The following is a 27,634-nucleotide window of genomic DNA, read 5'->3' as shown; positions in this document are numbered from 1 at the left end:
GAGGCCCGAAGGGTGCAGAAAGATGGAAGAGAAGTGCAGAAGGAAACAACAGAGGTACTGAAAGAGGCACAAAGCATGCAGAAAGAGGCAAGCGAAGTACAGAAAGAAGCAACAGAGGTACAGAAAGAGGCAAAAGAGGTGCAGGAAGAGGCAAGAGAGGTGCAGTAAGAGAATTACAAAAAAGAAGCAACAGATGTGCAGAAGGAGGCAGGAGAAGTACAGAAAGAGGCAAAAAAAGTTACAGAAACAGGCAAAAGAGGTACACAAAGAAGCAAGAGCAGTGCAGAAAGAACCAACAGAGGTGTAGAAGAGGGCAAGGGGTGCAGAAAGAGGCAAAAGCAGTGCAGAAAGAACCAAGAGACGTGCAGGAAAAGGGAAGAAAGTTGCAGAAAGAGGCACGAGGGGTGCAGAAAGAAGGAAGAGAAGTGCAGAAGGAAGCAACAGAGGTGCTTAAAGAGGCACAAAGCATGCAGAAAGAGGCAAGAGAAGTGCAGAAAGAAGCAACAGAGGTACAGAAAGAGGAAAGAGTGCTGCAGAAAGAGGGAAGAGAGGTTTAAAAAGAGGCAAGAGTTTTGCACAAATAGGGAAGAGGCTTGCAAGAAGAGGCAAGAGGGCGCACAAAGAAGCAAGTGAGGTGCAGAACGAGGCAAGAGAGATGCAAAAAGAGGCAAGAGAAGTGCAGAAACAGGCATGAGAAGTACAGAAAGAGGCAAGAGATTTGCCGAAAGAAGCAACAGAGGTGTAGAAAGAGGCAAGTTTGATGCAGAAAGAGGCAAGAGATATACAGAAAGAGGGAAGGCGAGTGCAGAAAGAGACAACAGGGGTGCCGAAAGAAGCAAGATAGGTGCAGAACGAAGCATGGGAATTGCAGAATGAAGCAACTACTGTGAATATCATGTGACATCACCTGCAGACTCCTGTTCCTACAATGCATTAATCATATTAGTTTGGATTTCAACAATGGGTGAAATGAGGCCACTGTGGAAACAAACATTTTATTTTGGGGTTTTTTCTCTAGAGGGATAAAATATTTCCCTCTATTGAAACAGCTTTCTCTACATCCACAACAAATGTGGGCAGATCTGTTTCCATTAGCATCTAGGAAGAACAAATACTCCAAATATAGGCTTGATTAACTTTCACAGCACTTCCATGTTGAGAAAACCCTGCTCTTACACAACCAAATGTGGAGGTGATCCATTCCCCGCCTATTCTAATGTGGAGAAAATCCAGCTTTTGGTTCATTCCCTGGACCATTTTTGGCCATAATGTAGGGCAGAAACATGCTGATGCAACAAGGGTCATAGGACCACTGTATCCTCCATTGTCCCTCTATACTTCTTTTATACTGAGCCTATCCACCCCACTGATAAAGGGATACCTGGGTGTGGATGAGGCATTTTTTATTATACTTTGCATCTCCGAGTCACCAAATATGCAAGGAACTCCCTGGAACACGGTGGCGCCCATCCTGGCTTTTAGGGACTAGGAAAAGTCCGATGATGAAGCATGCCTCTACTAGACTGGGTGAAGGTTGTACATAAAAAGAAAAAGACTCCTTGTTCTCTGTTCACAAAGGTGGTGTTTATCTGTGAGGTGCACTCTAGATTTGTTTAGGCAGAGGGATGCCATCATTTGTTTTGTGTCTGGGCCATGAGCCTTGGTGACAGTGGAGTGGCTGCACTAGTGGAGGCTTGACAACTCTAGTCCTAGACTGTCCCATCTGCATTACTCTTTCGCTCCTTGTGCCCTTTAACACCATAACCACAGCAATGCCTGCTAGTACATAAAAGATCATGATCGGTGAGTGTAGGTGGGGGCCCCACCTGCTGATCTGTTCATATGGGGGAACACTGGGATACATAAATCCCATGGCTGCTGAACCATGTAAAAAAGAGATGGCCTATTTCCCCCAAGTCCACCAGCATGCAATGACCTAAGATGCCTGCACGAGCTGCTGCTTGCACCACAAGACCAACTATCCCTAAACCAAGCTGACAGAGAATGGGATCACATCATAACTGAATTTACTTGAGGGGGTCCCTCCTAAGAGTGTTTTGCTCAGCACATGGATTGCTAGCACTGTATGGCACACCTTACTTGTGAACTAGCTTCAGGTTGTCTGGCCATTCTTCTCTTGCCAACCTCAACTGACTGAATGGCATCTGGGTGACCCCCGCACACATGTTTTGGTCATTTTCCTCATGAGATGCTCCTCTAGACTCTATCCTAGTGGGCAGGCTACTTGTGCTTCAAACATGGCTCTCCTAAACCCTGGGGTTGTTTCAAAACAAGCCTTAGTGTATTCTCCTTATGTGACTCTGGCTGGAGAGCCTTGAATTGGCCACAATATCATGAGCAAACTTCGGTCTGCTTCAGCAACCCAGACACCCGGTGCTGGGGGGCATCCCACCAGATTGGCTTGAAAGGTGCAACTGAACACTTCACTTACCTCCACAGAAGACTCCGACAAGCTGTACATCATCCTCATCACCAATGAACACTCTAGGATCTTCCCAGGGCAATACTACTGTGGCTATTGATGTAGGTTTGTTCAGACACGATCACAAGAAACTTGCCGACAGGATCCTCCAATTGGAAAACATCCACATGGACCTTCAACCAATGGCAATGGATGATCAGAAACAGCTTTAGAACAATATGCAGTTCCTTAAGATGCAGGGTGAGGATGTGTAAAGCTGATCTCAAAGCAGATATGAGGGCATTGTGGACCTAGCCAAGGGGAGGGAAGTCCTTGATGCTGTGACCTCCCTGGAAAACTAGAACCGGTATGTCATGCCTCCCACCAACTAGTCTCACTTTTTCTCTATCAAGAGGCCCCACCAGATTCTGGCATGGCACCCCCCTCTGGGATTGGCCCCTAGCAGCAAAGTTGCTTTACAACAAGGATCGCAAGAAGGTGCCACCACAGGAAGCGGATAGCCTACATGCCCAATGTCCATCTGCCTTATTCCACCGCAGAGCAGCACCAATAACGTGAGCTCTCTATTTCTGTAATCAAAATAAAGGAAGCAATAATATCATTAGCCACTAACAAGACCTCAGGTCCAGATGGACTCCCACTTGAGTTCTGTGGTGCATTTTCTGATCTTTTAACACAACTCCTCCTCCTGTCATCTCCAAGAGAGGCCTTGCTTGTTTCTATTCCAAAGCTAGGCAGTGATGTTCCACTAATCCCATAGTTGGCGTATCCTGAGTAGGCCTGGTCATATTATTCCACAGAGTTTGCAGAGTTTTCCCTCTCCGCACTCCAAGTAGTGCGCAGAGTTTTGAAAAACTCCGCTCCGCATAGCAGAGTATTTTCCTTGCTTGTGCTTGCCAATGTTAAGTTGGTAAGCGCAATAGAGGATAATTTTACTCCATATCAACTCCCGGCAAGATTTCTCAATGCGGACGGTCGCGGATGGCTGCTACCGCTCGTGTTGAGAAACGGTCTGTTCATGTTGAGGGAGCTGCTGCTCGAGTAGAAGATCTAGCAGTGCCCTCTTGCACTGCGCATGCTGCTGTTCGCTCTGTTTTTTCAGTGTGGGATAAATACCCAGCACTAACAATTTGTGCAAACAGTGCAATCCAACACACTCCGTGGCTCGCAGAACTCCACATAATGTGGCAGAATTTTTGGGTCACTTCGCGGAGTTCCATGTAGTGGAACTCTGCGAACTCCACCCATGGCTAATCCTGACCAAAACAAATGTGTGTCTGGTATAAAAACTTCACTAAACATTTGCAGATTCCTCAGAATCATGGATGCTAGCCTGTGACCCAAGCCCTAGGTTGCATGCAAGGCCCTCAACCTTGAAAAGGTATTTTACTCTCTGAGCTGTCTTTACGTTTTTCTGCTGCTTGAAAGGTAAGGACTGGGCTGGTGTTTTATTGACATATTTTGCCTCTTCCATACAGGTGTGGAGGGGAGAAGGGGAGAAGCTTGTTTCGATGGTGTTAGGAATCCATAGGGGCAACCAACAGGACTGTCTGCTGCCCCTCCTCCTCTTTGCTCTGTCAATGAAACCTTTGACTATTCACTTGCATAAAGTGAACACTCGCTTTGCTATACCGCCAAGGGACAGAATCCATGTTGTCTCCTTATAAGAAGGTGATGTCCTGTTATATATCAGAGATGCAGCAGAAGATTGCATTGCCATTACTGACACTCTCTGTGTCTTTGTTGAAATGTCCGGTCTCTGTGTCAGTTGGCAGACATCATGCTTGTTTCCTCTCTGGTTTGGGGCAGAATAGTATGACTTCAATATTGGCGGGGTGGTACTCTCTATGCAGCATATATGTTTTGAAACCTTGGGTTTAGAATATACTATGACGAATGGGACATGTTGGATGCCAACCTTACTAGAACAGTGACAGCGATCAGCAGTCAGGTGGCATTCTGCCTCTTCAACAGAATAGCCCTCTCTAAAATGGTTGTGCTCCTGCACCTATTATACCATTTCTCCAACCTTCTCCTCTGACAGCCAGTTACATTCTTCAATTCACTAGATTTCTTGATGCTGCACCTAGTTTGGCAAAATGGCTGCCACAGAGATGCGCCATCAAAGTTGTGCCTGCGTACAGACAGGGGAATACAGAGGAGGACTGGGTACCCCTAGTTATGAACATTATTACTTAGCGGCACAGCTGCAGTGGGTAAGCCTTTGGATCCCTGGTCTAGAGATCACCATCTATGGCCAGTCCCCTGGTGCTGGAACAACTTCAATGGCTCTCTCACCCTTTACAGACCACAGCTCTTCTGTAGAAGCACCCACAGCACAGCATCAGTTTTTACCCTAAGCTCTTGCCATCTCCCCACAGGCTTACTGCAATTTTGAGCCTATTTAGCATTCACTATTTTGCAGCGCTGGCATGAGGTGGGCATAACAAGCTTTGGCAAATTGTTTCAGGATGGTCTTTTGATGAGCTAGTTGATCACCACAACAGACACAGAGGATAGTTTCTAATGTATCTCATGTTGACCCATATCCTGAGCATCAGCTGCAATGCTGTAATGCTGTAGTGGCAGAGTCACTATATCATGCTGTTGTACTTTACCTTCATATCATAGGCAATAGATGGAGACTAGTCAGCTGGTTTGCTAAGGCAACTGAAGAGCATACTCAACTCTCTCTCGCCTATTTTCATGAAAAATGAGAGATGGAGCTAGGGTAGGGCTGTCCCATTAATGAGTTGGATGAAGTTCTAGCCTACCCAGACACTGTCACTCAGAACACAAGGTTTAATCGTATCTGAATCTTTGGGCTGCACAGAGCTTATTTATCTCCTGTCAAAATTATATTTTTTTTTCCCAGGGTGAGTGCTTTTTTTCTCGGTGCTGCCTCCCTGATGCCGCCATGTGTCACATAACGAGGTCCTTACCATAATTATCCCAATGCTGATCAGCACTTACCCTGCAGCTTGCGCAATCAACATAGTTGATTGTCCTATGTCGTTGAGAGGTTTGTTCCTTGGGGTCATACGCGCACACATGGAAAAACAATACAACAGCCTGATTTGTTGACCTGGCATTGCTCCTGGCCAATCCTGTTGTGACATGCCATTGGAAGGTCCCCCTCCCTCTTCCAGTTGTGGCATGGCAAGAGTCACTAATGGCTTGCGCTACTGAAGAACGGACCACCCTGAAAGATGAGGAAACCAAAGGCCAAAAAATAAAAAGAGATAAGGGGGCACTCCAAAATATGAATTTTTCCTGCAGCATATATCTCCTAATTCTAAATATCAACCAATTGTTAAAGAGTAGTATTACAATATAGAAGGAGATGGCGTTGCACGTTTGCAACACATATAACATATTTTCAAACAACCTCTCTTTAGGTTTTTTTCTAAATCGATCTTAAGTGTATATTCTCATAACCATTATTTTACTGGTATATTATGAATCATGCCACCCACCTTGTACTAAAAAGTGCTTAATCATGTATTTGGATTGTGGTTAAGGACTCACTGAAGTATGCTGTTTCATTTCTCCCATCTCTCAAAATTGGATAAACGGTGTGCATCACTACAGCATCTGTATGCTGTCTTTCATGAGTGTAGCAACTATCCATCTGTAATGTTGTGTTCTAAGTTAGGCTGTTCTACTTTAGTCAAACATCCTAAATAGTTCACTTGTAAGGCATTACATGAATCTAAAGAATGGTTGTTGAACAAATGTGAACTTGCAGAGGCAAGAGCTGTTGCTGGTATGTGGTAGGGTGTTAAATGCAGATTGCTCTACCAAGCCTTGTGCATGACACGCACATTATATCCTGGTCTCTACTGGCAGCCAGTTCAAATATATTGAATTGGTTTGCTGTTTTCTCATCTTTGGAAGTTCAGGATTAGTCTGGTAACTCAGTTATGAACCCACTGACATCTGTATTGGAGATCTTTGGGAAAATGAGTGCAAAGGATTTTTCAGTAGTGAAACTAAGCCATCACCAATGCTCTGGATAGTTGCATGTGCTAGCAGAAGCACCTTGTTAATTTGTTTCATTGAAGTTCTGACTGTATTCACCAGGTTATTAATCTTGTAAATAGGATTGGGGGAATGGCTCAATTATTGATGCCTTTAAAAGATGCAACCTCAGTTCTCATTCTCATCCACTTAAAATATATCTGTATTTTCACAGAAGACATGGTACATCAATCTGTGTTGTTGTATTTGATAATTGGTCCATTTTGCAGTGTGAAATAGGTTTGTGCAGCTTCAGAACACACCTCCAACCTGAGATCTTGTATCTTTATTCCCTGCACCAGTAGGCATTTATATGTACTGATTAATGCCCATAAAAGTTAAAAGTTCTATTGGATGCTGAATGTGACCATGCATCTAGATGATTTGGTCAGTACATATATATTTTATGACTGAGATCTTGAAAAAATCATTCATGAACATTACGCTAATCCAGAAATCCTCAAACACCTATTTATTCTTTTAATTAGAACTGTATCCTTATATTTAGAACTTTAATGTCAATCATATCATAGGCTCCTGACAAATAAAAGCTTATCCGAACAACATGATCATCTTTGCTCTGCGCTATAAGCATGTCACCTTTATGTTAGGAAGAGCACTTTCTGCTACCCTCATTCTTTTCATCCAGAATCTTGATTACCTTTCAAGTCAGAAATTGTGATGTTCCACAAACATCTTGACCAGTTTCATCATTTCACTGTCCATAATCCCACACAGGTACATGATGTTTGAGGTAGATAGTCTTCTGCCGTTTTCTTACTACAGACTCCTTGCAATAAAAGTGTAAATTAAGGAGTGACTTTAGTTTTCATTTCAAAGAGATGAGCTAACAGGTACATGGGTGGAGGACAAGGGAGCATCATATAATTAAACCAGGGTCCTGCCATATTGGACTGGAATAAGCTCAGGAAAATATTTTGTACCACAAAACATATTCATCAGACTATAGGAGTAAAAGTTTGAAACAATTACCCTGTTGGCCTATGAGAGAACTTGGAGAGAGTTTGCTTCAACTTTCAATTGAATTTCTAACTTAAATTTTTTTTCGATAAACTGAGGGAATCAGATTCCTGCCTGGGACCCATAGGATATTTGGATCATCACTGTATAGAAGAGACTTCCTGCTGTAGGAATTTGCTCCTAGTGATGTATATGCCAGAAGAACAATATATTGAGAGAAGCTTACCTCCTGGTGTAATTTGTAGTGGGATGCCGTGAGTGTTGTGGGATTGGGTAGAGCCCGAGACCAGGGGAAACTGCTGGAGCCATATTCTGCAAATGAATTCACTGTGAATCTTCTACAGTCTGCATATGTAATATTGCACATCTTATACCAAGATAAAAACTTTAGGGTCTATTATGATGTAGGGCGCAATCCGCCCTACATCATACCCCGCCCGGATCCCATTTCCCCCTGCCATATTATGATGGCGGGGGGGACCGCATCAGACCAAAAGACCGTCCGCCGCTTTTCCGACCGGGTGGAAAAGGGTTGCATATGGTGACGGTGTCTGCTAGACACCGCCAGCCATATTAGGATGCCAGCGGGAAGCAGCCTTCCACGGAAAGGCATGCGGATTCCTGAGTTGGGGGCCCGTTGCGGGGGCACATGGCATTTGCATGGACCACGTGCCAGGCACCGCGCGGTGCCTGCCACGTTGTGATTGCAAATGCACACAGTGCACACAATGCTGGGAATTGAGGATGCTACCACCACGGTGGCATCCTAATTGCCAGTGCGGGACCGCCGCACCACTGGAGACCGGTCGCAGCACCGCTAGGGTCCTAATCAGCCCCTAAATGTCACCAATCCCTGCTTCAAGCTACAAATCAATTTAAGCTTTGAGTGTCAAAGCATGATCATGTACCATTCATAATATTCAACTGCAATAATTGAATATTTCCAGATTTATCAAGCTACCTGGATCTGAGTTTGACCTTTCAATCACCATCAGACATTTCCCCTTCTGATACTCCCAGTTGTATCTGATCAGGTGTCAAGGAAACACTCATTTTTTTTTTTCTTTAAAACAACTCTGTAATTTCTACCTTAATAGTTGTTAATGCGTGACATGTGGTGAACATATGTACACTATCCTCCCCCTAAGTTGACATCTAGGGCATCGTGATCCCTTACCATCTCCCCATTTAATAATTCTACTGGGAGTGTAATAGAGATTAAAACACGTTGTACTTGCAGCTCTGAAGATAACAAAACAGTTTGGCACAAAGAAAAGGATTTCAGAAAACTAGTGTCAGAAATGACCAATCTCTCCAGCCATTTTTGAGTGTCTTTGTCTAAGTCATCTTTCTTCCATTTATTGGGGAGGATGTAAATAACTCCAATGGGGGGTTTACATCTGTCTACCAATAGGTCCACCAAGTCAAACCTTTGGAACCCTACCAGACCACCTCCCTTATGGTTTAGAAAATCCCTTACCTGAAGGTACTTAGAGAAATCGTTCTGACTAATATCGAAATCATTCTCAATATCTTAAAAATACATTACCCCTGTAGTAGAAAAAAAGAGGCCAACTCTATTCAAGCCAGATTTAACCCAATTTAGGATATATTGGTCGGCAAAAATCCCTAGAAGATTCCCATTATTACCTAATGGAGTATAAACGTTTAGTCTACCTAATCTGAATAATTTACAGACTGTTGACCAGACTTTTTTTGTGAAATTTTATTTATTGACATTTCAAACAAACAATGTCATTATAATCCAACAAGCCAGTTCGATATGGATCAAAAAAGGAGCACATACATATAGAGTCACTTCAGTACATAATTTTAATGACAGATTACACCGTACCCATCTTCCACAGACCGCAGGCATGATATTAATTGAACAATAGAGTGTATGCATATTTTATCAGTATTAACACAAAGGTAACAATGCTACACACAGTTTTCCCTGAGAGGGTCATTACTACATTGGCACATCCAATCACTTGCCAGACACAACATCTCCTGCTCTCTATAATTGGGAGTAGGTGTGAGATGTGAATGTATCACATGTGGGATGATGTCTGTGAGAACTCCACATCCATCACTTCAGCTGTTGTTTGTGAATCAGAACGGATCCCATATATTCCGGGGTCTAGAGGAGGGGGACATCAGTTCCCAAAATGTACTCAATTGTGTGTGCCCGTATGTGATGTCTCTAACACAATCTTTAATGGAGGGCACTCGCCGTCTGCCTCAGTAGACAGCGACCTGTCGCTTTGCAAACAGAAGGAGAAGGGCATGCAGCTTACGTAACTTGAGCGGAGTGTCCTTTACATACCCCAATAGGCCAAGTATAGGGGACGGGTCCAGCGATACCCCCAATATGTTGTTTACTGACTCAAAGATTTGCACCCAGAAATCGGCTATCATGGGGCAATGCCACGTCATATGGAGAAATGTAGCGGGGGCATAGCCCATATGGTGGAGGCTCACCAGGGTTCTGTAATATCTATGCAAATATTTGAAGTGAATCAATCTTAACTTATAGTTCGGGGAGAGTTCCGAGAGCTGCCAACAATAATATTTCCATTGGACTTCGGTGAATGGTGTTTCTAGCTTGTCGTTCCAATGTTTAAAATAGTTTGGCGTTACTATTTAAGCGGTGTCTTGCATGCAAGTGTATAGGCGTGTAACAAGTTTACGAGGAGATGGGAATTCAAGCAAGCTTTCCAAGGCAGGCAGGGTCGGCGGCGCCCTTGGGAATTCCTCCCAGAGAGAATGGCACACTGTGCGTATTCTATGATATAAAAAGATCTAAGTGAATGGCACCACCAGTCCCTCAGGTGCAACTGGGGGAGGTCTAAGTTCATCTCAAGGGTATAGGTCCTCAAACATCTGGAGACTCATTTTCTGAGCTAGTGTCTTACTCATACTGTCCCGTATGCAAGGCATCATTGGATTTTGTGGGAGGGGGACGGAAGGGGCATTAAGCAACGGGATCCCTGCCCTTTTGCGCAGTTCATCCCACGACCAGCAGAGGGTCCCAGCAGAGTATATCTCGCCGCGAGGGCGGCGTGGCTTTTGATACAGTGCAAACTTAAGCGGGATGGGGGCCATTACGTCAGTTTCGACCGCTACGTGCGGCTGGAAGTGGGTCGGGTGCACCCAGTAATGCAAAAATTGTGCTTGTGCACATAGTGCATAAAGCTGCATGTCAGGGGCTCCCAAACCACCCTGCCACAGTGGGAGAGTCAGTAGATCCCAAGAAGCTCTAACTTGTTTTCCGGTCCACACCAGTGTGATCAGGTGGGATTTGAGGGTATTGAAAAAGTGTCTGGTGAGTGGGATCAGTATATTAACAAACAGATATAAACATTTTGGCAGGATAACCATTTTGGCTAGTGCTATCCTGCCAGCCAATGACAGCGGCAGCTTAGCCCACACGTTTACCTTGTCCTCCAGCCACACCATCGTTCGGCCATAGTTTAGTCGCCACACCTCCTGCGTATCCCGACTGATCCAGACCCCTAAATACTTGACCTCTACAGCCTCCCAGTGTAAGGGGAATTCTGACGCTACCGGGGGGTACCATCCTTCAACGGGAATATCACAGACTTGGCCCAATTTATAAAAACAGCTGAGAGTCCACCAAAGCGAAGGAACTCCCTCAGCAACGGGTCCAGATTCTCTTCGGGGTTTATAATGTAAAGTGTTACATTGTCCGCATATAAGGAGATGTGCAAACTGCGGGAGCTGAAACCAATACCCTGTGCAGTATGGTTTTGCCTGAAATGAGCCACTAGGGGCTCCATTGCAATTGCAAAAAGTAAAGGGGATAATGGGCACCCCTGTCTAGTACCCCGTGAGATCAAAAAGGGGTCATAGAGCAAACCATTCTCCTGAACGCGCGCCGTGGGTGAGGTGTACAGTAGTCTGATGCGGTTCATAAAAAGCGGACTGAATCCCATGTGCCCTAGAATGGAGAAAAGGTAGGGCCACTCAAGCGTATCAAATAATTTGATGGCGTCCAAAAGCACCACTGCAGCTTTTTCGTCTGGGTGGAGGTAGTGCAGAACTGAAAATATTGTTCATAAATTATGGGATGTCGATCTCCCCGGGATGAATCCCAACTGATCCGGCAGTGCTATCATTGGCAGGAGTGGCTGCAGTCTGTTAGCAATTAGTTTCGCTAACATTTTGACATCCACTTGATCATAGAGAGCGGACGGTAGGAGTCCAGCTCCTCCTCCGATTTCCCAGGTTTTAGGAGTGGGAGAATCATCGCCTCCCTCATGGACTGAGGCAGCACCCCTTCTTCCAGTGCCTCCTCATAAACCACCAACAGCCTAGGCACCAATTCCTCGACATAAGTCTTATAGAATGACGTAGTCAGGCCGTCAGGGCCAGGAGCCTTACCTAGGGGCAGGCTTTTAATAACCTGTGCTACATCTTCCGCTGTAAATGGGAGGTCCATATATTCTCTATGGGTATCGTTAAACCAGACCAGTGTCAGTGTGTCGAGGAACGACTTCAGCTCTTCCGTACATGCCCCCTGAGTAGTCGTGTATAACCGGGAATAAAATGCAGAGAACTCGCCAGACACCCCCACGTGGCCTCTAACCATGTCACCCTGCGAATTACGTATCTCATGGACAAACGTCACTGATTTAGATGGTCTAATCATGCCAGCCAGAGTGCGACCCGGCCTATCCCCTTCTCCATATCTACAAACCTCAGCATACTTGCCTAGGAATTTCGCGCTATGCCTCCTCCGCGTAATCTAATAGTAGAGATTTTAATTTCTGCGCAGTGTGGGAATCATTTGTGGAGTAAAAGGTGTCCTCTAGTGCCTTAATCTGGCCTCCCAGGAGGCGAGCGTGCTCCAAATTGTCTTCAGCACCCCTGCCTGTCTCGCAATGCACTGGCCTCTAATCACCACCATAAAAGCCTCCCAGAGTGATGCTTCAGTATCCACAGATCCCACATTGTTAGCAAAATAGTCAGTGATATCTCTCCGTATCTCTTCCTTAAAGGCCTCATCGAGCATAGCATGTGGTGGGAGTTGCCACGTAAACGCACGGGGGAGTTACCCTGGGATTGACATCTGCAGCAAGCATGGGGCGTGGTCTGACAGTGTGCACGGCAAGTGCGATATGCCAACAGTTCAGGCTGCAGCATCCCTGGAGACCAGCCAAAAGTCCAGGCGGGACCACGCACAGTGATGATCTGATATACATGTACCTTGCCTCACCAGGGGGTGTCTGTTGCGCCATATGTCTACTAGGTTCCCATCCGTAACTATGGACTGCAGAGCGGCACTTGTAGCCGGTTGTAAGGTGCGAGCCTCTCCCTTCCTGTCCATGGCATCATCCAATATGACATTAAAATCCCCACCTCACAGCACAGTGTCATATCCTTTTGCCTTAATTCTGGACCATACATCTTGAAAGAAATCGGGGGAGTCGTCATTCGGACCATAAATCGCTGCAATCACCAGGGAGAACCCCCCCAACACTCTACATATGATGACAAACCTCCCCTCAGGATCGCTGTGCACTTCCCTCTCGCGCCAGTCCACCCCCTGTCGAACCAGCACAGCTTCCCCTCTGGCGTAATTCGAGTAAATGGACGAGTACGTGTGTCCCCATCTGCGATGTTGCAGCCTCTGAGACGGTGAAGCGTTTAAATGTGTCTCCTGCAGCAAACAAATGTCAATATTATGTCTGGATAAATAGGCATGAACAAGCCTGGACTTACAACCATCATTCATCCCTCTAATGTTCCACGTTAACAAGTTAAGCATGTGTGTATTGAGACAAAACCCCGCAGCGAGGAGTAGGCACTCTGTGAGCATAAAAGTCAAAACATAGAGTGTGTACAGTGACCAAAATCCAGTACTCGTACTAGCATCAAACAAGCAAACAATCCCCGCCCCCCACCCACTTCAACCCCCCAATCAGGTTGCAGAATACCCACCCAGCCAACTAAAACATAACAGTCTCCTGAAAATGAAAGGGAAACTTCCCATGGGGGCTTAGTGGCACCAGCAATCACCCCTGAATGAACAGGGTGGCCGGGAATTCTGCAGTGTACGCTACAAGCCCCCCCGACACCCCTAGGCAAATCTACTAATAGAGAAGATACAACATGAAACCCACAGTTACATCTATAAGGATTACCACACAGTTCGGCGTCGTGTTGAATAGGCACTTAGGACAGCAAAGACAGTGTCACGAATCAGTCATTATCGCTAAGCTGGCCAGTCGCTGATGCTGCTGCGCCATGAGGGTCACTGCCTTTCTTCCCCCTGATAGGCTTTGCGAATTTTTGGGCAGATTTCGCATCAGTGAAGTAGTGCGTGGTGCCATCATATAAAACTTTCAACTTGGCAGGGTAGAGCAAGGAGTAGGGGATCTGCGCCTGAAGAAGTATACACTTGGCCTGTAGAAATTTGCGTCTCGCCACTTGTACAGCCGGGGTAAAGTCTGGATAAAACGATATATTGTTACCTTGGTAGGACAGTTGACCTTTTTCCCTTGCCATTCTCAAAAATATTATTCCGATCCTGATAGTTCAGCAATTTGGCCAATATCGGTCTAGGCGGCGCTCCCACCGGAGGCTTTTGACCCAGGGATCTGTGCGCTCTTTCAACCACGGAGACAGGGGACAGCTGAGGGTCAAACAGCGTATTTAGAAGGTCCGTCACAAAGGTTTCCATCTTGGCAATTGCAGTGGTTGTTTCTACGTGACCTCGTCTCCAAATCGGCATTCTTGGCACGGATGACCCCCAAAAGTTTATCCAAATGTAACAGTTGTTCTTTGGTTTCCACTTGGAATTCGTGCAATTCGGTTTGCCGGTTTTACAAGACATCCAGGCGAGTGTCATGGACATTAATTTGGCAGTTCGGGCTGGACTGTTCCCATGAGGCACAGGGGCAAGACTGATTTGCATATGGCCATGTCTAAACTGGGGTGGCGTAGTGGGCAAAAGAACGATGGATTTAACCCAGATCTCTTGACTGGGGGAGAATGTCTGCATTGTCAGCATTCCGTCCATCATTTGTTTGTTGTAACGATGGACATTAATTTGAGCTTTGACCGAGTCCATCTGCGTGGTCAGGGTGTCTAATTTAGAATCAATATTTCTCAGGCTAGAGCGCATTTCTAACATGAGGGTGCGCAGATCCTCTCCCTGGTCCTCAGAGTGCATCTCCTGCTGCTCATCCATTTGCGTTTCAGAGGGCGACTCAGTTTGGCGCGTAGAGCATTTATCAAAATTGAGCTTCAGCTGTTTGGCATCTTGTTTGCCCATGATGAAGCAATCAGGCAATGTCCAGCAGAGACTGAAACAAAGTCAGAGACTTTGGCCTCAAGTATGTCTCCGGGCTCCCCAGCCACTGATCTCCTCCCTGCAATTAGCTCAATTCGGGGTGTGCGGTGCAGCTTGTCCCAGCACAGGATTTCCTCAACCCCCCAATTGCGCATTCTACCTGTATCCACTCGTTCACCTTCGACAGGCTATGGCACCAGTGTCAACCAGGTATGGTAGGGGAGGTAGACCAGCAGACCGCTTCACTACACTGGGTACAGAGGGGGAATCCCCACCCAGGCCGCACCAGGGAGCAGAATCAACACCGCAGAGAGGCAGGCCCAGCACAGGCGGCAGCGTGCAGACTCGGTCCAGGGCACCACTCAGGGGAGCGCAGATGCACCACAGCGCCCTCGAGGGTCTCACTCTCAAGGCACCTCGATGTCTGTATGTATAGGTCCTTCGCCCGCACCAGCAATATCCAACTCCCAGCAGCGAAGTGTTCAGGCGGCAGGGCAGTCCCACAGCCGCCGACGCCGCCGGGACCACGGCGCCACAGTGCCACAAAGCACCACTCAGGGCATATGGAATGAAGGGAATGGCCAGGGGCGCTCAGACTCTCCGCAATGGCATGCTCCTTTCCGCCCCACTCCTGTCGCAACTGCTTCAAAATGGCTCCTCGCTCTCAGCAACTCTTACCCTCTCTCCGCAATTAGGGAATCGGGTGCAATTGCAGATTCGCATCTACCACGACGTGTGCCCCAGCTCCACAAAGCAGTCCGCAAGGCACTTCAGCGAGGAGCGGCTGTTGGGGGGGGGGGTCGAGACATCCTCCAGGCGTGCTCCTGTAATCACCCTTTCTCCGATCATGGAGTCTTTAAAATGGTGGTGTTAGTCCTTCTCGGCCGCACCGAAGCTCCCCCACTCCGCAACCAAAGCCGTCTGCCAGCAACAAATGGGGCCAAACACCACGAAGCTCAAGTGCCACTCCGCCTCACGCTAGTGTTGCATCCATCGCCGGTAGCAATGCTAGCCTGCACAGGGCCTCCACACCTCCGCCTTCAGTTTTAGGCCCGTAGCACCACGGCAGCCCCGGGCTCAATTTTAAGGACAGCCGGCCTCCTCACTCACACCGGACAGGGGCCGCGCAGGCAGCAGGCAGCAGGCAGCACCTCCGTTCCCACGCCTCAGAGCCCGCACGGATCTCACACCGCGGCAGTCCACAGCGGGTCAGCAAGTCAGGGATGTTAGTTATGGGCTCGCCACGACACCATATGCCAGGATAATTGTAGGATTATAAACCCAGCCGCGGAGCGCACTCAGAGAGCGGCCATTCCGCTGCTCTGCAGACCACGCCCCCCGACTGTTGACCAGACTTTAAAAGCATTCAATAAGGTCTTCACATGAAGTCTCTATAAATGATTAAAGTCAATTTGTATCCAAAGACCTCCCTATGCCACATCACCTATCAATAACCTGAATTGGGAGGGGGGATACTCAGACCCAGCTTAGAGCAGCGGTTTTTCTTGAAGTAGAACCAAACAGTTTTGAAGCATAGTGGCCCAAAAGTATTTTAAATTTGATAACCTCAACAGACTTAGAATATGCCCAAACGAATTGAGACATCAGCGCTTTCAACTTCTTGAACCACATATTTCTAATCTCTAAAGGGATGGCATATAAAAGATAAAGAACTTTGGGTAAAAAGATAATTTTAATACTTTACACCTCCCTGCCAAAGATAGATGTAAGTTATTCAATCTACACAGCTCCTTTTTCATGTTTTCAATAAAGTTCTCAAGGTTTTCTTTGATAATGGTATCTTAATCGGAGACAATAGTAATTCCTAGGTCTACTGCCATTCTAACCACACATGCATCCTTGAAAATAATTCCTTTATTGACCACAGCTACTGTTTTTTCCTTATTTAACAGATAACCAGAGATTTGCCCAAAACTGATCACTTCTTTCGCTATCTCGATCAGGTCTGTAGCCAGTTCCGGTGTTACTAACACTATGTAATCAGCATAGGCTAGGGTTTTGGTATCCCAACCTTTGAGGGATATAGAAGGAATACAGATTTTGTGATCAAGCCTACGTATAAATGGATCTATGAATAAAGCAAACAAGAGCGGTGAGTAAGGACACCCCTGCCTGGCCACCCAAGAGATCTCAAAAGACTCTGAGAGCTCCCCTGCCACAAACACCCTTGCTTCTGGATAATGGTATAGTACCTTAATGGCTTGCACACATTCTGGCTCAATGTTTACCTTCTTCATCACAGCCCACAGATAGTGCCAGGAGACCCTATTGAAGGCTTTCTCTGCATCCAGCAGCATTAAAGAAATAGGGTCTCCCTCCATCTGGTCAGCATCAAAAATAGAAATTCCTCATCTAATATGATCAGTGGTGCCTCTCCTGGGTATAAACCTGTGTTGCCATCCAGACACTGCATTACTAATAACTGGGGGCAAGCGAGAAGAAAGAACTTTCGAGTATACTTTAGGGACCCCATTGATCAATCAAATCGATCAATACGACCCAAGTTCCACTGCGGGCTTGTTTTTATTGGGGAAGACAACAATCTTTGCATGAGACCAAGAGTGCAGAGGGCTGGCTCCATTCAAAATTTGTGTAAACAGGATGGCTAGGCAGTCTTTCAACTCTGGCGCAAATACCCTATAAAATTATGTTGGGATACCAGCGATGCTGGCTGCTTTGCCTGCAGCAAGATTAGAGACAGCAGATAAGATTTCTTCCCATGTAGGGGCCCCTTCCAAGCCCTGCTGTTCTTCTTCACTAAATATAGTAAGCAGAACTGAATCCAAGAAGCTGTCTGTGACTATGGCCTCATCCTTGATGGTTTCAAAATACAGGAATTGATAGTATGTTTTGAAAGCCATCCTTATTCTTGCCCGATCAGTGATCATACCCAATGCAGAATCTCTTATTTCTCATATTTCACTTTGTCCTCACCAAGGGGGCTAGATGATGTCCAATGTGTTCACTAGATTTATAGGCTTTCTCCCTCCACACTGTGTACTTATCTGCTAATTTTGTTATAGTTATCTCGTTAATTGTGGCTTTCGCTAAAGTTACACCCAATTGTGCCTCTCGAATATATTTCTTCTGTTGTGTAGTGATTATTAGTTTCCTTTCTACTGTAGCTAGTATGGTACAAAGATCCTGCATTGTTCGGGTTTTCTTTTACCTCCCCCTTAGCATAAATTGTAGAGTCTCCCCCCTGGATCCCAGCTTTCAAATAGTCCCAGACAACTTCAACTGGGGCACTACCCAAATTTTCCCTGAGAAATGTTGGTATCCATTCCCCTACGTAGCAAAGATAATCATAATTAATTAATAACGCTCACTCAAAACTCCAACAAGTTCCCTTCTTGACACAGCCCCCATTCTTTAACACCAGCACAAGGGGGTTATGGTCAGACATGGCCCTGGGGTATATTTCAATGTTGCATTCTTGTATAACAGAGTGTGAGACAAAGAAACAATCTAATCGAGCCTGTGACTAATCTGGCAAGGAAAGAAACGTATAACCCTCTTCCTTAGGTTTTTTTATCTGCCAAACATCTATCAACACATGGCCTTTACAGATCCCTCTAAGGAAATGAAATCCCTTCTGTTTCATTCCACAATACTTATAATACCCCTCACATGACCAGCTAGTTGGCAAATTAATACTGAAGTCCCCACAAAGAAATTTAGGTTGATATTCATTGGAGAACCAGTCAAATAGTCCAGGATCCTCTAAAATGAACCCATACACAGAACACAAAGTAAATCTTCTTGCAGTGGAGAAGACTACTATAAAAAACCACCTCCCATACCTGTCTGAACAGACTTGTATAAAAAATCCTAATGAACTTCGAGCTAAAATTGCTAACCCACAAGTATGTGTCCCTACAGAGTACCACCAACCAGTTTATACCAGCATATGTGTCTCCTGGCGACAGATACTGTCAGCCTCTAGTTCTTGTAACTCAAGAGCCACTCTGGCCCTCTTCTTTTTATAATTAAGCCAGCGAATATTCACAGTCACAATTCTCAGTTTTCTCATCTCTTGCCTGCTTTTAGATCCATCATAACATTGCCACTCATTCTCTTGAAACCAGTAAATTAATTTTAACCCTCTTCTTGTCTATGTACCCTTTGTATTAATTGAGTAGCACCCCCCTCCTTAGCCTTCTCATTGTTCCCCGAACCCACCCCAGACCCCCCACACACCAAACCCTGCCTTCCCCACACCATACGAGCAATCAGGCAACATGACTGAGAAATAGCACCAATGGAAGCCAGCGACCCCTGTCACTCCCCCATCTAAATCCCCCAACGAAAAAACAATACCATCATCTGAGTAAAGAAAGCAAAAAAAGCAGGAGCCCATTGATAACCACAGTGAATAATTTTCCCAAAGCATAACAGCCCTTAGGGCAAGGTAGCCCCATTAGCCAGCTTAATTGACTAACCTCGGATTTACCCCAGACTTGCCTTTTAAATTTACTCCATCCCTGAACTTAGCCCCCGCTAATCTCTTTTAGGTATTCGTGGGCCACAATCTCAGAAGTAAAGCTGCGGGTATGACCCTTATACACCACTTTTAACCAAACAAGATTTTGGAGGTATACTTCAGCACCAATTTTCTGAAATGGATTCAAAAGTTATTGCAACTGCCATCACCGCTCTACCGTGGCATGTGCAAAGTAAGGCCTGACAAAAATGTGACATCCTCAAACTCTTTTTTTGAATTGGGACGAGCTGGATCAAATACTTATTGATGCAGCAAGAAGTTCCCGAAGAAAACCAGTATAGCCCTGGCTCTCTCTGGTTCGTTGGACCAAGATCAGTGGGAACTTGTGCGCACATTGGATTTCTACATCCCAATTCTACTTGTTTTTTTCCGGAAAGGCATCTCTCAATAAATTAACTATATAGGCTCTTCTGTCAAGGCCCTCCACCACCTCAGTAATCCCCAGAACTCTCAAGTTATTCCATCGGTGTCTGTTTTCTTGGTCTTCCAGTTTTCAGAAGACATCAGCCATGGCAGTCTCTTGAGAGGATTTCTGAATTTTGAGAGTATTGACTTCAGTCTCAAGACACTCTGTCCATCCCTCAACCATAGCTATTCTTCCAGCAATGTCTGAGCCCATTCTATTTATTCTCTGTATAGTTCAGTGCAATTTCTTTTGTGGCGAGCCGTGCGAGGCAGCACAAACTGCATGCTTCTTCCTGCACTTGTTTTATGGTTAGGAGGATTATGGCCAGCGAGCCTTCTACTGTAGATGGTTCTGAAAACATACCCCCTGATGGGCCACTGGGATCTTTTGAAATTTCCCCAGGTTCCTCTGCCAAGTATATGAACTGGGTTGCAGAATAGTACCATGGTAGGTTCACCAAAGAGGTCTCCCTCCTGCTCCTGTCAGAATCTTCACCACAGCCTCCCCTTCTTTTTTCTTTTTTTTCCAACCATCCCTGTTAATTTGCGCTGTGCTATACATGCAGTATTATTGGGAGCATTACTGGAAGAGGAACCCAACTCATCACTGAATGAAGGTTAGAGAGATCTGACCTAAGGTAAGAGAGATCTGAGGGAGAAATAATTCTCTCCAATATCTGTCGCAAGTATTTCTGGTTCACCCCCCATGGCGCGAGTTGCTTGTACCTCCATGTTACTAGTAGTCAGTATTCGGCCCGTCATCTGAGATTCTGCCCAGGAGTGTACCTCATTAACCTGTCTCCAATTTTCCAGAGTCTGGTCACTGTCCCCCATCTCTGCTGCAAGGTATGACTGAGGTCAAAGCACAGTCAGGTGTCTGGGTTAACACATCCTCCCCAGTCTTAGGGCTTATGCTGGACTCCCTGCCGTGGGATTGAATTTCCGTAGTTTGAGTATCGTCTCTATCGAGACCATCCACTTTACTCAGAAGCACACGGGGCAATACCGAATTACCCCTACTCAACAGGGCATCAGCGGGAACCCCCACCTTAACCCAGACCCAATTTCCAGACTCAGCCCTCTATTAAGCATTGGAGGGGCTTCACGGCCGACTGAAAATAAGGAGGGGTTAATGGTTGAGTCCCCATAGAGTCACATGGCAAGCCTGCCTTTCCCAGTCGTTTACCTCCTTTTTTTCCATGACCCATTCCATTAGACTTTAACTTGCCCCTGCCGGAGCTTCCTTAAGTTTTCTTTACCCCCCTTTGCCTCCTTACCAGGATTCTGGTGAGAACTGGAGGGAGAAGGAATTCTGCAGCCACCCCGAGTTAACCAAAGACCTTTTCCTTGCTCCGCGACCGGGCATTCCGCGTTTCCTCACAAAAGTAGCCCTGAGCAGTAACAGCCATTGGCGAGTCCCAGGGAGCGCAGAGACCGTCCTTAATGTCACAGCCGTCAAAGCCTGGAGCAGCCCCCCTCATCTGCTGCACACGCTCGAGCCGGCCCCCAGCCAACAACAATTGACAAAGACTGGCCCGCATACATCTGTACAGGGCTCCTCCAAGAGTGGAAGATTCAGGACAGGGGAGCAACGAGGGCTAGCATTTTACATGGGTGCCATATTGATCAGCACCCCACGTGCATAACCCCATTCTCAATGGGTTATAGTAGCTGAAATGTCTGGTTAAATATTTGTGAGACCAATTTAATTTTTTTTAGGTTTTTTGCTGGCTTATTCAATTACTATCTCGGCATTTAGATATGCTTACACTTTTGTTTCACAGCTCATAATGTCTCCTGTCAAGGTCAGTCTTTGCCTTCAAGAGCCTCATTGCAGCTGAATAAGGGGTTGCTTGTGGGCGCTCTGATTCTTGTAAGAAGTGGCCTTGTTGGATGGTCGGGCAATATGATAGCCACGTCAACATTCTTCTCTGATTTCCTTGTTCCTCCATGATCTTCTTCCTTTACTTCCTTCACATACCTGTTACAAGGACCTCCATTCACAAATGCCCTTTCGTTAACATTCTGTTACAGATTATTTCACTTGCCTTCTTCTCCTATTTGGCATTATGGCTGATAGGTTTATCATACTTATCATAGCAAAAGAAATACTTATCTGAAAATTGGCTTTTATTTAAGATTGCATATACTCTAGTATAGCTATTTCTTTGATATTAGTGTTGTGTTGATTTTATTTTTCAGAGAGACCAACCTCATACCAATGAAATTGGTTGCAGGCTACTCACTTTCTGTGTTATTATTTCCTGAGGAGTAGGTAAAGCATAACAGAAATGGTAACTGTATTGCTTTCTAAAGTATAAATGGCCAGAAATACATTTTAAATTTCTCTACTTCACTGTAATTACAGAAGATCATAGTTTCTGTATTTACTGGCATTACCATCCTGTTTGACTTTCTCATTACACAGCTAGCTAGAGTACGAATGGACAAATGAGTGTGAATACAGTTTGTCCTATATGGGAAGATCTTGTTGCTATTCAATGTTAGGCAGAGACTGCACAACCCATATTGCAGCAATAGTTTTACTTTCCCTACACATGAATGTTAGAGAACAGTGTAGAAAAGACAGAATCTTGCATGCGGATACTTACCCGTGATGGAGCAGTCTATATCATACATCTAATATGTCAATAGATTTTTTTTTAAGATCACAAATGTTTCCCTTGAGTGGACAAACGTTGTTTGAATTATATCATCTGTGCAGGAGTGCACACAGAAGCCGCAGCAGGGCAGTATAAATTAATTGTTATTATGCAACTACCCTGTTCTATGCTATGATGAATCCACAAGGGGTGTCAGGAAGTAACCGTAAGCATGGACATCTTAGATGGGACCAACATGGAGTGGTAAATACACAGCTATTATTCGGCCAGACATAGGATGTGCCTGAGGAAACTCGTGGATGTGGGGAAGGGCATTATACAAACCATAGCATATGTTCTGGTGGATTCACCATTGAGTAATAACATGGAACCATTAAATGGCCAACTATATTATATGATGAGTACCTCTCCCAAGGTGGTAGTGAGAAACCAAAAAGAATTATATAACTAGCCATAATATATTCTCAGGCGAGTCCAGCCACAATATGGCAGCCATTTAGAAAGCTCTGAGATTCCCACACTGGAGCATTAGAAAAGCAACATTAAGAAGGTGCAGTATACAAACATCCATGTTATATAGGCGGTAGATACCCTCCTCCCATTCCGGTGAGCCACAGAACAGAAATAAAAAATAATGAGCATTAAAAAGGCAGCCATTGCATATTGACTGAGCAGTGGCAGAGACGAAACCCAGGAGTCCACAGTCAACACATATATAGATGTCTAGAGGTTCCACACAAGAGTGATGATAAACAGCTGATTGATGTGAGTAGCATTAGAGAATCAAAGCGAGCGAGAGGCAATAAGTGTCTTTGTAGAAGAAAAGCATTTAGGATGTAGTAAAATAAAATAAGGGGCAAAGGAAAGGTTCAACTAGATATTAAGGAGTGTGAAAAAGGCCTGGGCTCTGGCCCTAATGGCCAAACAAGGAAGATGTCTTTAACCTCTCTATCTATATGGACACCCAGGATGGACACCCTGGCAGGGGGGATTAATACGAGCTGAAAACTCAAAGATTTGTAGGGAAGGAGCAGGAGGCTATGGCTGGCTTCACAAAGAAGGGTTCGGCTGTACATGCCTTGACAGAACTTCATTCAGCCAGGAGATCAGAATTTTCATAGAAAACCGAAAAGGCAGAGTACATTGCTAGCACCAATTTTTTAGAGAATAGAAAATACTTAAAAACAGTACCCTGCTAGTGATTACAATAAACCTTGTGGAACATTGTAGATTGTATCTAAACACATAGAAACAAATTATAGATGGCAGGCTACCATACTGTAGCTCACAAAGTGGTGCTTCTCAGCTTGTTGTTGCTTTAAGTTTGTGAAGGGTGGAGGGGGCATGGCTTGGACGCGAGGAAAGATGGTGGCATCTTACTTGAGCTCCACTTGGCTAGGTATCTAACCCCTTAATCCATTAATTATCCGACCTCTAGAACTCAGCACCATGGGTGGCAACAGCAGGACAGCCGGCGGTATATGCCAGGAACCACTCCACAAGACAGATTCCCCGGTTAATGAAGATGCAGCCCAGCCGAACGAGCGCATCAGAGGAGCAGGAGAGCTGGGCAGCGATACGACCTGGATGAGGTGAGACGGCAGACAGGTACGAGTGTTGTCAGGTCGGGCAATGCAAGTGCTCAAGAGCCTGGCAGGAGGCAGTAGAATGAATATCTCTGGGGCCAGGTACAGCATGCAGCAGTGTGAGCTGGGAACCGCCTGTGCATACATTCAGAGGCGGCGTCAAGCGCAGCAAACTTTGGGACAGTGAGGGGTGCCACTTGAGTGGGTGGGCTTTAGGGCAGCCCGAGTAAGATGCAAGTGGGACCGAGGATCAGGTGGCCTGGATGAGATTGAGCCTCAGGATCTTAGCAGTGGTGTGGCCTGAAGGGACTGCTATAACCACAACCGGGTAAACAAGCATGATACAGGTGGCCAGCTACTGAGGAATAGGGGAGTGATTGGGTCACAAGGAGGCCCAGAGCAGGTAGAGACCCGGTAGGGGAGAGGAATGAATTCTGCACCAGGCGAAAATAAGGAAAAACAAGGGAGTGTGTATAGCAAGGAGCCACGTCCAGTCAGGGAATGAAATTGAGAAGCAATGCACCACAGCAAAAAGAGAAGGATGGGCTCTTACAAAGGCATCTAATACATACCTTTCATCCCATCTGAGAGTCTGTTGGAATAGCGGGCAGGCAACCCACGCCACAGCAGGCGGGTCTGTGGTCACCTGGTGGTGTCCAAGCTGAGAGCAGGAGAAACCTCAAGACACACAGGTTCGCAAAGATGGGAAAACTCAAGGGCTTGGGAGTCCCCCAAATGAACAAGATGGATAATTTTGAGGTCCTAAACTCTTCCCTTGCTCCAGATGAAGAGGAAGCGGCAGAGCTCTCACTGGGTGTGATTATGGTGGCTATCAAGGATGTAAAGGGCACACTGGGGCCCAAAATAGATGCCATGACCATTGAAGTAAACCTGATAAGAGCTGATGTCCACAAATATTCATAGAAAGTCAGAAAAGCCAAGACGCACATAGCCCAGCATAAGTCCATGATGAAACATTTGGAATCTCAAGTCCAAACACTGACACAACAGGTCAGAGTAATGGTGATGAAGCTTGAAGATCAGGAAGGGAGGGCAAGAAGGAATAACATCAGGGTGGTGGAGGTCCTGGAGGGAGCGTGAACACACTGAAGCCCAAAAGGCATTCCAAATTCTTCTCGACTGAGAGAGCCCACAGTGCGCAGGTGCTGCCACCAAGACCCTGGGCCCCTCCCAGACAATCATTGCAAAGGTTTTCAATTACCAAGACCACAAGGCAATCCCTCAGGTGGCTAGAGCTATGGGGGACATACAGTTTGGAAATGCCCAGATCCGGTCTTCTCCAATTTCACACTACGAGTACAGCGCCAAAGAAGAAGCTTTAAAGCAGTAAAGAAGGAACTCTGAGATTTGGACATCAAATATATTATGTTAATCCCGGCAAAGCTGCAAGTAATAGCAGAGGGCAAGACATGGCACTTTGCATTCCCCGAGGAGGAGTGGTAGTGGTTGGAAGGCCATGACAAGTGCATGGTGCAGCAGGAACGGGTAGAGGAGATGTCCCCAGAGACTGAACCTGGAATGCCAGGGAATGATACAGAATAAGATGTAGTGTTCTTCGGAAAGGTACAGAATGAGGCCCTGGTCCAGACTGAACGGTGGTGGGGCTATGGATTAAAGGACCAATTCGAAACAGACACTGAAACAGTCACAGCAACGGAGAATATGTGATTGTTCTAATAAGGGTTTGATCCCAATGGTTTTTTCTTTCTGTTTAATTTTCCTCCTTTACAGGTAAAGCCATATTGTTGCAGCTGAGACACCCCTTTTTATAGTTGCTGTATGCAGGTTTTGGGGTGACAGGCGCCCTGCGGTTTGGGAAGTTGGGTTTGGTACAACCTTATTAGCAGTGTTAGAGGGAGTGAGGTGTTGGGGACAGTTGTTTGTTTATTATTTCTTCCTTTCGGTGAAGTGCCAGAAAGAAATGCATGAAGTTCTATAGGACAGCGCCGTGGCACGTGCGTTGGTCTTTCAACACAGACTGTATGATGGTGAGACAGGTCAAATTCATTGCTCGGTTGGCTGGAAAAAAGAGGATGAGTGGCAGATGGGTTCCCGAACTGGTCGAAAATGTGTGGTGTAGATAAGACACTGGAAAAGAGGTGGCGGAGAGGTTTGCCACTTACTGTGAGGGATTGGACTCTTCCTCCTCCACGAAAACAGAGAGGGACTGTAGTAACTTCCTGTAGGACATAACCTTACCACAATTGTCAGTAGAGGATATAGAAATGCTGGAAGGGGAGTTGATGGTGGAAGAGATAGTCATTGCATCATGCTACCTGCAGTCTGGTAAGGTAGTAGGACACAATGGTCTTCCTGTGGCAAAACTGGATTGTAAGCTTCCCCAGGACCAAAGGACAGCGGTAATAATTGTAATACCAAAATACCACAAGCCCCCATCAGAATACTGGTCATATAGGCCGAACTCCCTCCTCAATTATGAAGTGAAGATCCTAGCAAAGATTCTGTCCTCGTGCTTGGTTGGGGTGATTGCCTCCCTCATACACCCGGATCTGTCAGGGTTTATTCCACAGAGCGGAACCTAGATTAAACTTGCATAGTCTATTTAGGGTCCTTCATTTCACGGAGGTGACTCCGGACTACCTGGTAGCCCTCTTGTCTCTGGATACTAGGATGGTCTTTGATAGCGTGGAGTGGAGCTACCTTTCGCGGTGTTGGATAGGTTTGGTTTTGGGCCCAGAATCATTGGATGGGTGAGATTTCTCTAGCAGCAGCCACTAGCTAGGGTGAGAGTCAATGCCAAAGTGTCCCAGGTATTCTCTCGCCAGAAGGATACAAGATAGGAATGTTCACTGTCCCAAATCCTGTTTACACTGGCCCTGGAGCACTTAGCGGTATGGATAGGGCAAGACCCCTTGATTTGGGTAATCCCAGTCGGGGAGGAATGGGAAGAATGCATCTCAGTGTATGCAGATGATATCCTCTTGTATGTCAAGAGACCGAGACAGTCAATAGAAACGATTCTGCAGATCTTCCACATTTATGGGAAATATTCAGGATACCGCCTCAACCTGGAAAAATCCCTTCTCTTCCCCTTGGCGTGCGGGATCCCTGAGCTCACCTACCGATGTGAGGTGCTGTTCAAAGTGCATGGCTTTAAGTATATAGGAATTTGAATAACGAGAGATTCCCGAGAATTCTACTGAATCAATTTGGGCTCCTAACTGGACAGACTTATGGTGGACGGCAAACACCGGCAGACCCTGCCACTTAATCTTATGAGACAAGTGGCGCTATTTAAAATCATGACCCTCCCACGGCTGCTATATGTTTTGCTAAATATGCCATTTGAGATTCCCGCACTTTTCTTTCAAAGAGTAGATGGTGAGTTGCGATCCTTCTTATGGTGCCGGGAAGTGTCATGGATAGTGCCCTGCAAACTTCAGCGAGCCTGGGAGACGTATGGAGATGCCAGTCATATATCACTTTTACGACCCTGTAAACTAAATTTGAGATGGGGAAGGGGGATTAGCTATGGTACCTACAACTGGAACATGCTATACGGAAGTAAAATATGTGAGGGAGAGACACTTTGAAGAGGCCTCACTGTTAGAGAACAGACTATTGACCAATCCACTGCACGTAAAGACATTTCATTAGTATGTATGAAAATAATAAATAATGCACCTGATGTACTGGGCCCATTGAGGGCAACTTGGGAGAGAGACATAGGTCCACTTGAAGATGAAG

Source organism: Triturus cristatus, chromosome 5_2 (assembly GCF_964204655.1).
Source record: "Triturus cristatus chromosome 5_2, aTriCri1.1, whole genome shotgun sequence".
NCBI classification, from domain to species: domain Eukaryota; kingdom Metazoa; phylum Chordata; class Amphibia; order Caudata; family Salamandridae; genus Triturus; species Triturus cristatus.
The sequence above is the reverse complement of the archived record's forward strand: the minus strand, read 5'-3'. Positions refer to the sequence as shown.